Genomic DNA, 13,138 nt, shown 5'->3' with positions numbered 1-13,138 from the left:
AACAAGCTAGAGATAATGAAGATAGATGTAAATAAGAACCTCACACCTAAACTCTCCCCCACACTTAACTTTTTGCTTGTCCTCAAGCAAACCAAGTCTAGACACATAGCATGCAATAATTATTATTGCACATGTAACTTAATATTGATAGTTAAATGTCTTGAAATTTTTAAAGTAAATCAATATTAGTTTATAGAGTTACATTACTAACAAATTAGAAATAATTCTTATGACCAAAAGTTTAACAATATCACTATTAAAATAAATCAAACAAATACATGTGAATCAAAGCATTCATTAAGTAAAATTGTTAGCAACTCCGGAAGATTATTCATAGAGAAAGCTTATGTCACATTGGTTTTCTGGGCTTGTAACATTCTGAGGTTTAAGACGGTATGAGTTCAAAGAAAAATAAAAGCGATTCAAACATTAGAAATAGTTAGCCATATGACATTGTTCCCTCTCTTCCCCCTTAATCCAAGCTCACTTATTTTTGTCTCATTCTCTCGCTTACATTATCTCTCCATGTAGGAAGATACAATAAAATACTAGTAACTATGGTTGGCTTAATGAGTTTTGGTGGACCGATGACTAAGTTTTCTTACTTTTGTGACTCTTTGTTTTGTCACTTTGACTTTTTACTCTTTTTTTAATCACAGTGCTTTTGTTTATGTTTTGTACTTTTTATTCTTATTTTTACTTTTTAATTTTTCTCGCTTCTTCTTTGTCATACATTTTTTTTTTGCTGAACCTATAATCTCTGTATCACATTATTTCTTCCTTTTTTACTTTTTTTAAGGAAACCACCATGTCGTATCTATCTAAACCCTCAATATATATGGCTTGACGTTATTTTGTAATGTATTAAAGGACCAAGGATAAGGAAGAGTTCAAGTTTTCAATTTATGTGTGTCTTTGGGTTTCAATTTTTGTAGGTTCATCAAAAAAGGAGTTATCGGGCTCAAATAAGGAGACTAGGGATTTATAGCATTAAGGTATAGTCATTTGAGAACTGGTTATTCAAACAATGCCTTAGGTCATCCCTAAGCATCCCACCATACACAATTTCTTTCATGTTTCGAATTAAACTGAATGAATAATAATCAACTCAAGCATTCATGTCTCTACCACTATATCAAAGACTTATATCTCATATGACATCATCAAACATTCTTAGTTAGGTACTTTTAATATATTATGCAATTTAACTAATTAACCTAATCAATTTCCCTAAAAAATAATCAAATTATCTTTTATCAATAAAAGATTTCATAATTGACAAGAACATTTACATGCTTTATTATCTTCAATCGTTATTCACAGTATTAATATAATCCAAGTACCATGCAACAAAAACAATAATAAATTTTTTGTAAATAAATAATCAATTAAATCAAAGTAAACACACAAACCAAAACACAAAAAAAGTTAATCCTATATACTTCCCCCCACTTTAGAACATATATTACCTTTACAGTAAAATTATTAATGTGCGAACAAGAAATCTTCCCTGAGTAGGTCGAATCCTTGCTATTATGATAATCTCGGGTTTGTGTGCTTTAAATGGACAGAAAGTACCTAAAAAATTTCCACGAAAAGAAATATGAAATATAATATAAAGAAAATAAAAATAAAAATAAGAAGAAAAAGATGAAGTGTCGATAATGGATAACAAATATTCGAATGAACTTGGGCCTTCAATGTTTCAAGGTACGTTCTGTCGAAGATGTCGCGACATTAAGGTGCGATGTAGAGATATCAAGCCTAGTTTCTGATTTTTTCATATTCTTTTTGTTTTTGTCACTCCATGATATCCACACCTGTTATGGAGAAAAACTAAACAAAACTAATCATAAAATAAAATAAACTAATAAGATTTAAAGTAGGAAATAGAAGTTCTTTAAAAACCGGGAGATCCATATCACCACCATGGAAGAACTTCCAACTGCTTTTAGACACTTTGATCCGACATTTGTTCTTCTATCGATGTATATGAGCCAGCCCTTTCGGTTGATTCCAACAATGTTGTTTCCAACAATGTTGTCTTATCTTCAACCGATGCGACATCCATATCATAAGCCATTTGGTACCAAATCTGATCCAACCCAAAATCATTTTCAAGGTATTATTGCCTTGAGCTTTCTCCCCTTAATGTCGCATGATGTTTTGGTCACTCTAATTTTTTTGTCTTTTTTAAATGAGAATGAGTTAATCTTATCGATCTCTTCGGCTGATAGCTTCTCTGCTATGGTCAGAAAGTGTATTGGCTCCTCTAAACTTTCATTAAGAATTGATTTACACTCCATGTTAGTGGTTACTTCTACTTTTACGTCATTAGCTACATCTATTGTTATGTCTAATTCTATGTCAATTGGATCGAAGACTGCTTCATCCATATACAATTTATCCCCATGATCTCTAGTTCCAAACTCTTGTTGACTGCTATTGTCTAATTCAAGGTGGTCAACTTTAAAACAAGGGTCCTGTGGATCAAGGTTAGGAACATCATGCATGACCTCTTCCCTTGGGGGTAACGTATCAGATATCTCTTGGAGCATTTTCCTTATCTATTCCATCATGTCTGACATTTTTTATAATCTTTCAGCATTGGACAACTCAACAGTTTCACATGAAGGAATCTTATGCATATCACAAAGAGATTCATCTGAGTATTTGGGTATATCAGTGCCTTTGTCATATGACTCACAAAAAAGGTTCATATGATTATTCATTGTCCTCACACCAACTTGTTATGTAGTTCCATCCATCATCCCAAGAAGTCCTTTCATCATTAATCCACCTGTGATAAAAAATTTCCATAATTAAATATTTTAGTCAACAAGGTAAATACTAATAAAAAATTGAGAAAGCACAATTAATGAATATAAGAATCAGTACACTATCTAGCTCGTTCGTCTTTCGAATAATATTATTTACAAGTAATCAATTCAATAACAATTATCGCCGTTGCAATCCTTAGAAATGGTGTCAACAACTTGACCGCCTCCAGATGTAATAACGTCAAGAGTGTGAATACTTCTTCAAAATATATAGAATTGAGGCGATGTCTGCAAGTATACGGTCAGTTTTTAATATCGTTTGTCTACAACAAAACATTGGGTAAGTATTCTGAGGAGCATACCCAAAGGATTGCAGTTTGGGGAAAACTACTATTAAATCAATTAGCAAAAATAATGACTAATCTCCTCGAGTCACAAACTAGTAGTGTTGATCAAGAGGCAAGATGATAATAATAACAATAAACTAAATAAAGTTGACTAAACCTAAATCTAATCCTAGGTTCTTGTATCGGATTTTTCTATTCCTTGTTTTGACTACACAAGTTCCTTTTAGCCTAGATCCAATTGATTTACCTAATTAATTATTGATGTAGAGCTCTAACCAATCTAGTCAACACCCTAGCAGGATCCTCTAATCTTACACTAGAATAGCAAGTCAGCAAGAACTACTAATCTTTCGATCTCACAGTCTAGACTAGCTCGGAGTTAAGGTGTTTACGGATAGGCCATACCAAATTTAGGTTAATTGCCACCTAAATGACTTCCTAGGGTCATCAAGCCTAGTGATTGAAACATGAAAAATATGTATAAAGCATAAATTGGTTCTAATCTTTACACAAAGATTCATCTAACAATGTTAAAGAACGAGATATAAAGAATAGAATAAGGAAAAGAGATTCTCATGGATTTATTGATGAAAGCGTGGCTCCAGAACAATCTCCGCTCGCGTAAGTCTCACTTCGAAAATAGGATCTTTCGATTACAATAACATAAAATAACCTAAGTAAAAATTAAGAATGAAAGAAAATGTAAGAATCAAAAACCTAAAATTGTGTTTTTAAACATATTACAATGGCCTTTATATAGGCTAAACTCGAAATATTAAAGTGCCTAAATTATCCTTGAAGTCCTTAGAGTTTGACTAGGATAAATACTCTTATTTTCCCTAAAAACTACAATTATCTAGTGTAGTGACTTTTTGGGTTGCGTAGGGGCAGTGTTGCAACACAGGCTTGTAGTGTTGCAACATTAGAGTCTAGTGTCACAGCATCAGAGGTTGGTGTTGTAGGGAAATGTGCTCATATTGTAGTAAACATGTAATTGTTTTCTATTTATTTGAATGATGAATAAATAAATAAAGTTACTTTCACATTTCACTATTATGTCTTTTGTATTTATGTCTTTTATATTTTGCATGTATAGCGAAATTGTGACAAGCAAATATTAGCTCATTGATTGTCTTAAGTTCAAACTAAAGATAGGTTGTAATAGTCCGGTTTTAGCTAAATTGGAACAGTGGTTTCAAAACTAAAAATTTGAGGTTAGAAAATTATTTTGATATTATTTTTTGTGTTTATAGCATGTGATTATATATGTGTGAAAATTTCGTGAAATAATTTTAGCATTTGAATGCTTAATTTGAGAAAATGACTAAATCGCGTAAAATGCAAAAGTTGCATTCTACTTGCTAAATGTGTTTAATTGCTATGGTTGATTACATGTGAAGTCTTTATGTTGTGAATAGACCATTGATAGTGGGAATGGACATAAATGGTCTTATATTTGATGGTTAAATGGTTTAATAACTAAGGGTAAAATGGTAAACCATGTATTAATGATAAATAAATAAATAAGTTAAAATAAGCCTAATTATCATCACTCATAACCGATTATTAAGAGAAAAAGAATAGGAAAATATGGTTTTAGGGTTCGGCCATTGTTGTTTTTTATTAAGGTATGTTTTGACCTCAATTTTTGATGATTTCTATGTTTTTGTGATCGTTGCTTCGTGTTCTAGCTAGCCCATGTCATAATTTTTGAAATTTTTGATGATTTCATGAAGTGCCATTGATGATAGCTTGATTTTTTTGAATGTTGATGACAGAAAATGAGTAATTGTTGATACATTTTCATGTTTTGTAAAGTGATTTTTGATGAAAATGCTTAAATAGGATTAAATTATGAAATTTGTAAATTGAGGGGTTGAAATATGAAATAAATGTAAAATAGAGGCTGCTAGGGGCACTATGGTAATTCGGCTAAATGTGGGTCTTATTGAATTTTATGAATTTTGTGTATTTTTGAAAAAGGGACTAAATTTAATAAATGTAAAACTTTAGGGGCTAAAGTGGAAAAATGCCCAAATAGGTATTTTTGGATGAAATTGAATGAATAGGTGATTAAATGAGCTAAATTTGAATTTATATAGATCAAGAAAGAAAGAAATCAGATTTAGATCGGGGAAAACCGAAAGTTGTCGAGTAGTCGATCCGATCCACTCATCGTATATACGAGGTAAGTTCATATGCAAATAAATACCTTTAAATTGATTTATAAATGTTCATTTGTCATTGAATTTGCTATGAATGTTGAACGAGTAAATACGAGCAAGTATCGACGAAGTTATGTTAACCGAAAGTCCCGTACGAACCCTAGGAATAGTATAGGATACGAATGTCATGACATTAGGATTACCTAGATGTGATTATATGTAAGACCATGTTTGGGACATTGGCATTGTATTGTGATTATGTGTAAGACCATGTCTGGGACATTGGCATCATTATATGGTTTCGTGTAAGACCATGTCTAGGACATTGGCATCGATATGTGATAACATGTAAGACCATATCTGGGATATGGCATTGTACGAGCTATATGTGATTTTTGAGGATCCTTAACGATTCCGAAAGGTTCAACAGGCAAAGTCAAGTCGAGAAAGAATGTGTAAACGAGTTAAGCAAATCAGGTACGTATGAGATTCATACAAGTATTAAAAAAGGAAGTATTTGATGAATTCACTTATGAAATTGAATATGTATACATTTGGGAAGGTTTGAAAGTTTATATGTGTTTACTCATATTGATGGAAATGATGTTGATTCATGTGTAATTTTATTTCTATATGGCCTAGTAAGCTTTTAAAGCTTACTTTGTGTGTTCTTCCCTTGTTTTATAGATAATCAAAGCTATCTCGGACATTGGGGATCATTAGGAACCGTCATCACACGATTGACTTCTTGTTGGTCCTTTTGATTCTATGTAAATATGGTATATGTAACATCTCAAATTAGGGCCTAGTTGGAACAATGGTTTTGAGACAACAAATCTGAATTAGAAATAATTATTTTATGATTCTTATGAGGTCTATGATATGATTGCATGCTTGTGTGAAAATTTCATGAAAAAATTCTATTGATAAAGTGTCCATTTTGACATTTAGGACTAGATTGCAAAAGTTGCAAAATGTGAGTTCTAGAAGCTTTAAGCTTGAAATTGCCATGGATTATTAATTACAGGTCCTTAAATAGAAATTTGCCCAATTTTTATAATTATGGAAAAAAATGGGCATGAATAGGAAAATTTTGAAAGAAAAACCTTAAGGGCATTTTTGTCATTTGGTTAATAAAAAATAAAAAGGGAAAAAGAAGTCAAAATTGATGTCCATCTTCTTCATGTGTGCCAAAAATTCTAAGGGTTCCATAGTTAGGGTTTCTTCAACTTTCAAGCTTAACAGTAAGTGCATCCTAGCCCCGTTTTTAATGCTTTTTACATTTTTGAAACCCTCGTAACCCGATTTACAAATTTCTAGCCATATTTTGAAGTAGGGTTCATGTTTGAAATTTGACCCATGTATGACATGCATTCATTTTGATGTTTCATGGTAGATATGGAAGTTTGATGCGTGTTTAACATTTTTTTACCAAGTGATTTCTAGTGAAAATGGCTAAAAAGGACTTATTTGTAAATTTTGTAAAATGAGTAGTAAGATGTATGATTTTATGAGAAATGTGGGCTGCTATGAGCATGTTATAAGTTCGTCTAGGCTTGGGTAACAAAGAAAATGAACACATTTCATTTTACGAGCCTAAGGGCTAATTTGTAAATATGTAAAAGTTTAGGAGTAAAATTGTAATTTTACCAAAGGATGATTTATGGACTAATTTGAACAATGTGATAATTAAATAAGTGAAATTTGCTATTATAGATCAAGAAAAAGGGAGTCTGGACCTAAACCAAGGAAAGAACAAGGTTGTGGACTAAGGGCTAGTTTGGCAATGCTTTTGAAAAGTGCTTTTGAGAAGTGCTGTGGAAAAGTGCTTTTGAGAAGTGCTTTTGAAATTTTTGGTTTAAAATTTGAGTGTTTAGCATTGTTGTCAAAAAGTGCTTTTGAGAAATAAAATGTCCATTTTAGACATGTTATTATCAAGTAACAAATATACATTTAAATAATATTTAAATTAGTTAATATTATTATATTTTAGTAAGAATATAAAAAATATATTATAATTTCTTGTTAATATTTTAATATATAAAATATAAATTTTAAATATTTTAAGCAATAAATATTAATTATTTATAAAATTTAATTAGAGTATATAAACTATATTTTAAATATTTAAATATAACTATTAAATATTTGTAATTAGTATTTTAAAAATATTTTTTATTTTAATTAATGATTTTAACACATTTGTAATTAAGTACCAAGAAAAAAAAAGAGAAGTACCCTATTATTGAAGGGTGAAAAAGTAATTAAGCACTAAAAGTGCTTTTGGGAAAGGAAAAGCTAAAATTTTAACTTCTCCGTTTGAAGTGCTTTTCAAAAGCACTTCGAAAAGCTAAAATTTCATAAAAGTAGCTTGTTTCACATGACTTTTCCTCCAAAAGGGCTTTTGGAGCCAGAAGTGCTTTTGAAAAGCAATGCAGAACTGGCCCTAAATCAAATAGTTAGCCATATTTTGGTACCGAGGTAAGTTCGTGTGCAAATAATGCAACATTACATTATTATGTTTTTTAATGCTTTAATATTACATGAATTGTGTAATTGTCTTTGTGGATTTAATTAAGGACGACTCGATGATGATTCGACGAAGGTTGATATCTCAAAACCCCGATTGAACCTTAGGAATAGTTAGGATACAAACGTCATGACATTAGGGTTATGTGTGATCCCATTTAAGACCATGTCTGGGACATGAATATGGCATCGATATGTAATTTCGTGTAAGACCATAGCTGGGTTATCGGCATCAATATGTGATCTTATGTAAGACCATGTCTGGGATATAGCATTGGCATCGATCTACGATCCTATGTAAGACCATGTCTGGGACATGGCATTGGCATCAATATGTGATCCCATGTAAGACCATATCCGGGATATGGCATTGGCATCCTATCATGTGTATGAAAGTTCCCGAGTATCCTTTAGTATTCCAAGTGGTTCAATGAGTAATCCAACGATTATGTCTAAGAGATGAAAAGGTATGATCATGTTGAAAGGGTACAGGTACGTACACAAAGCTTATAAACATTGAGATTATGAATTGATGAGACCTCGAAAGAAGTGAATGAATGAATTATGATCATGAGTTTTGTTGTACATTGTGTAAATGACATGACTTAAAATGTACCTATGATACTTGATGACATTGTGATAAATATTATTGTGTTATGTGTATAATAATGCATGGTTAATGTTGTTAATTATTTACATGTAAACATACTAAGCTTTATGCTTACTCCCTTTTTTGTTCCTTTTTCTTATAGTATCGCCAAGCTAGCTCAGGGATCGAAGGACGTTGGAGCTCGATTCTCACTATCAAACTAATCTTTTGGGTATAGTAAAATTCAAGTATTTTAGGTATGGCATGTATAGGGACTTGGTCTTTTTGTTATATGTCATATTTGTGTAGCCAAATGTGTTGGCTTTTAATGATTTAATGATTCATTTTGTACATGGCCATGAGATATGCCCATATTAATTATGGGGATGTAATCCTATTCATACATGCATACATGTGCTATGGTCACTTATGTTGTGGTTAAATTAATTTGGCATGAATGGATTGTAGACATGATCATGGATGTTTGATGATGGAAATGTGAGTAAATGGCATAATAACAAATAAGGCATGAATGTATGAAATGGAAGTAAATTGATGTTTCATATTGCATGTGATTTGGTAAGCTTAGTCTAAATAAAATATGAAGTCTTAAGCAGGTATAAATCGATAAGAAGTTGATATGCATGAGCCACGTTTGTGAATGTGTAAGTGCTCATTTATGCTATGTAGAATGTCATTAAGATGTGTAAGTGTGCATGTGTTATTGAGGGTGACAAAAGGCTTGGAAAATAGCCTCAAAGTTGTCCACACAGGTAGGTACATGAGCGTGTGTCTAGATCGTGTGTGACACACGGTCTGCCTCATAGACGTGTGATCCGGTCGTGTGCCTCCTGCACCCTAATTAGGTAAAACAGAATGCCTAGTAGTAAACACACGGGCAAAGACACGGTCGTGTGTCTCTGCCGTGTGAAGGACACAGCCTCAGGACATGGGCATGTGCCCAGGCCGTATGAAGTTTACACCTGATTTTTGGAATTTAATTCACCATACGACCTAAGCACACAGGTGTGTGACTTGGCCGTGACCCTATTTAGTTCATGTGTATTAAACAGAGAGTTACACGGGCTGAGGACACGGGTATGTCCCAAGCCACACGGGTGTGTGACACTCCAAAATAAGAAAATCTTTTAAGCGTCAAAAAAGTTCCGAAAGTTCTCAGTTTAGTTCTGAACCACACCCAATGTACGTTTTGGGCCTCGTGGGCATGTATAAGGGACAAGATGCATGTTTATGAATGGTTTTAAATTGAATGAAATTTTACGACTCGGTTTTTTATGAATGTTTATGTTTGAGTCTGGTAACGCCTCGAACCTTATACTGTTTTCGGATATGGGTAAGGGGTGTTACAATATATGGCATATATAGGCTAGTGTTAAGATGATAAGTTATGAGTTATGATTTTAGCCATGAGATTTGGCTTGCAAATGATGAAAATGTTGGTGTGAATTTGGCCATTTAAGTTGGTTTGAATTATGTGTTTCGTAATTATTATATGATGTATAAGTTGTCTTATGTTTTGGGCATGTTTGGTATGGTTTTATGATTACTCTTCTAGCTAGATGTTAATTGATATATTATTGCTTGGAAAATGGTATGTTATGGTTTGATTTTGAGATTATGAAATGGTATGTTTTAAGGCATGAAATGATGATAAAATGATGAGAAAATGTATTTAAAAGTTATGTAAGTTTGATGATTTTGGTATATTGATTTGGTATGTCCTGGCTATGGAATTGAGTAGTTAAGAGGATGGTTTCCAAGTGCACATCACTATTTGAGATTTCACTATAGACTTGATCTGAGTCAAATCTATTAGAGCAAAAATCGTCATCCAAATCATTATTAGATTCAAAATCATCATCTTTTAAGTTACCTGTCTCATCCCCACCATTTGTTTATAGGTTTCTTTTATTTATTTTTTTGTCGTCATTGTCTATTTTATTATACCCCTAAATTGCTGTCATGGCTTCAAACAACTCATCATCATTATCAGATAGGCAGGTTACATTAATAATAAAATTCTCTTATTCATCAACATATTCCTCCATCTCTCTTAATGTGACACTAAAAAAATCTCAAATCACCCACTCATTTGACAGCAAACAAATAAAGATAAATATCACAACTTACAAAACTAGTTAAATTTTTACAACAGTTGCTAACTATTCAAACTGCTCATGATGAAACATAATTCACAATGAAAAATAAATCAAAGAAGTATAACAAAGTGTTTAGATTAAGATGTGTGTGGTTGAATGAGTGTTTATTTCCATTGATAAACCGTAATTTATACATATTTTTATCCCATGCTTAGCACATTTGTGGATGGTTTCTCCTTAGATTTGGTGAATTCGATGCTCCTAATCTTTTAATTTCATGTTTTATACTTAGGTGAGCATAAGAGAGTAAAAAGAGTGAGAAACAGGCCAAAAACGGAGAAAATGGACCCACATGGGAAATCAACACGACCTGGACTTCCTCACACGGCCGTGTCCATTTGGCAGGATCGAAGCACACCTTACACGGGTAGACTACACGCCCGTGCCTATTCAACAGCCTTGACCACGGGCTGGATTAATCACACATGGGCGTGTCACACGGGCGTATCCCTGTCGAGCCCAAGTATAGCCCTATTCGGAAAAGGCCACTTTTGAGGACTCTGAGACATTCTAAAGCCTATTTAAACACCAGAGGAGGCACTTAGAATAGACACAGGGAGTAGGAGGCAAGGAATTACTCAAGGGAAGCCGATTGATCCATCTCAAAAGCCGGATTCATCGTCAAAACTGAAGATCTCCCTTTAATTTCCATTCAGGGGTTTTGGGTTTTCTTTATAATTTGTTATCTTTATTCTTGTGAGATGTTTTCTTTCATAAGGATGAACTAAACCCCCTAAATACCTAAGGGGAATGAAACCTAAGACAGATCTTGTTATTATTATCTGAATTGTATGATAAATATTTGACTTGTTCTTAATTATGTGTTCTTAATTTTTGTTTTAATATTCCAGGATATTGATTCAGGTTAATGCTCTTATTCAGAGGAGGACTAGACCCTATCTAAGAGTAAATTTGTCGTAATTAAAAGGAGTTGATTGCATGCCTAGAGATAGGGTTATAAGATTTTTTCAGATTAGGGTGAAACCTAATAAGAGGATCCATAGATCGAGTTAATGCAACACTAGGGCATTAATTAGAAAGAGATTTCAATTAATCAACCTAGGGTTAGACGTTATTAGTCTCGAGAGAGATAATAATATAACTTAGGAATTTCTAAGGGTCAAGTCAAATGAATAAATCGTCTGATTCAGAGTCAAATAACAAGTGAAGTCTAGGTGGATTTTTCCTTGGTTATTGTCTTAATCAATCGAATTTTCGTAAAAGCTTTTCCCCAATTTCTCTCTGTGCACTCTTACTTTAGTTAATTAGTTTAGATAAACAAATCCCTTAATTTTTAGGTTAGATAATAAAAAGAAAGTAATTACTAGTACTCTTGGTTCCTTTGGGTTCGACAATCCGGTCTTGCTAAAGCGATACTATTGTTCGATAGGTACACTTGCCATCATCGTGATAATAGTAAGTTTTAAGAACGATTAATTATAAATTTTTAAAACCTATCGCGAATATCACATATCAAGTTTTTGGCGCCGTTGTCGAGGAACTAGGATATTAGGAACACACGATTTTTATTACTTTAGCCATTCTACTTTATTTGCAATTGAAATTTTTATTTTTTCTTCTAATTTTTCTTTTATTTGTTCTTGGCAGGTTTTTACAGTGTATGACTAGACGAAACCCGTTAGGACCATTACTGTTTGATAGTGAGATCAATCGCACAGTTCGCAGAAACCGAAGAGAAATAAGGTGAAGCTTACGATACACAGAGGAAAAGCAAGAGGACGATACTTCAACCACAACCGAGGAGATGGCTGAAAACCAAGAAAATCTGCTACCTCATGCAATTGCTGCTAATCAGAATCCTGCTCCACGTACTATGTATGATTATGCTAAACCTTCTTTAACAGGAACTGAATCGAGCATAGTTAGGCCTGTTGTTGCTGCAAATAATTTTGAATTGAAACCTACCACCATTCAAATGATCCAACAGTTTGTTCAGTTTGATGGTTTGCAGGACGAGGATCCCAACGTTCACTTGGAAAATTTCTTAGAGTTTTGTGACACTTTTAAAATCAATGGCATTTCTGATGATGCCATTCACCTTCAGTTGTTTCCCTTTTCGTTAAGGAATAAGGCTAAACAGTAGTTGAACTCGTTACCACGAGGGTGAATCACTACTTGGGAACAAATGACCGAAAAGTTTTTATTAAAATATTTTTCGCTGGCTAAAACAACCAAATTACATAATGATATCTCCTCTTTTGTGCAGATGGATTTAGAAACACTCTACGATGCATGGGAGAGATACAAGGATCTGTTGAGAAAGTGCCCTCACCATGGGTTACCACTCTAGCTACAGGTTCAAACGTGTCACAATGGCCTGAATCCTTCGACTCGACAGATGATCGATGCAACCGCTGGTGGAACTATCAATAATAAGACACCTGAGGATACTTATGAATTTATAAAAGAGATGTCACTGAATAATTATCAGTGGCAAGTCATGAGGACAAAGCCAACAAAAACAGCCGACGTTTTTAACGTCGATTCGGTCACCATGCTCTCTAATCAGGTAGAAATTTTGAATAGA

At 33.1% G+C, this 13,138-nt stretch overlaps 1 non-coding gene across 1 annotated transcript; it reads right to left on the bottom strand.

Moving 5' to 3' along the window:
- Positions 1–12,785: 12,785 nt before the first annotated feature.
- LOC128283127 (small nucleolar RNA R71) lies at positions 12,786–12,891 on the bottom strand. The gene has a single exon (XR_008273468.1). It is a non-coding gene; the product is annotated as a small nucleolar RNA R71 (small nucleolar RNA).
- Between the last annotated feature and the right edge of the window lie 247 nt (positions 12,892–13,138).

This window comes from Gossypium arboreum, chromosome 10, assembly GCF_025698485.1.
Source record: "Gossypium arboreum isolate Shixiya-1 chromosome 10, ASM2569848v2, whole genome shotgun sequence".
Classification (NCBI taxonomy): Eukaryota; Viridiplantae; Streptophyta; class Magnoliopsida; order Malvales; family Malvaceae; genus Gossypium; species Gossypium arboreum.
Note: the sequence above shows the minus strand (reverse complement) of the source record. Positions and strands in the feature narration are given on the sequence as shown.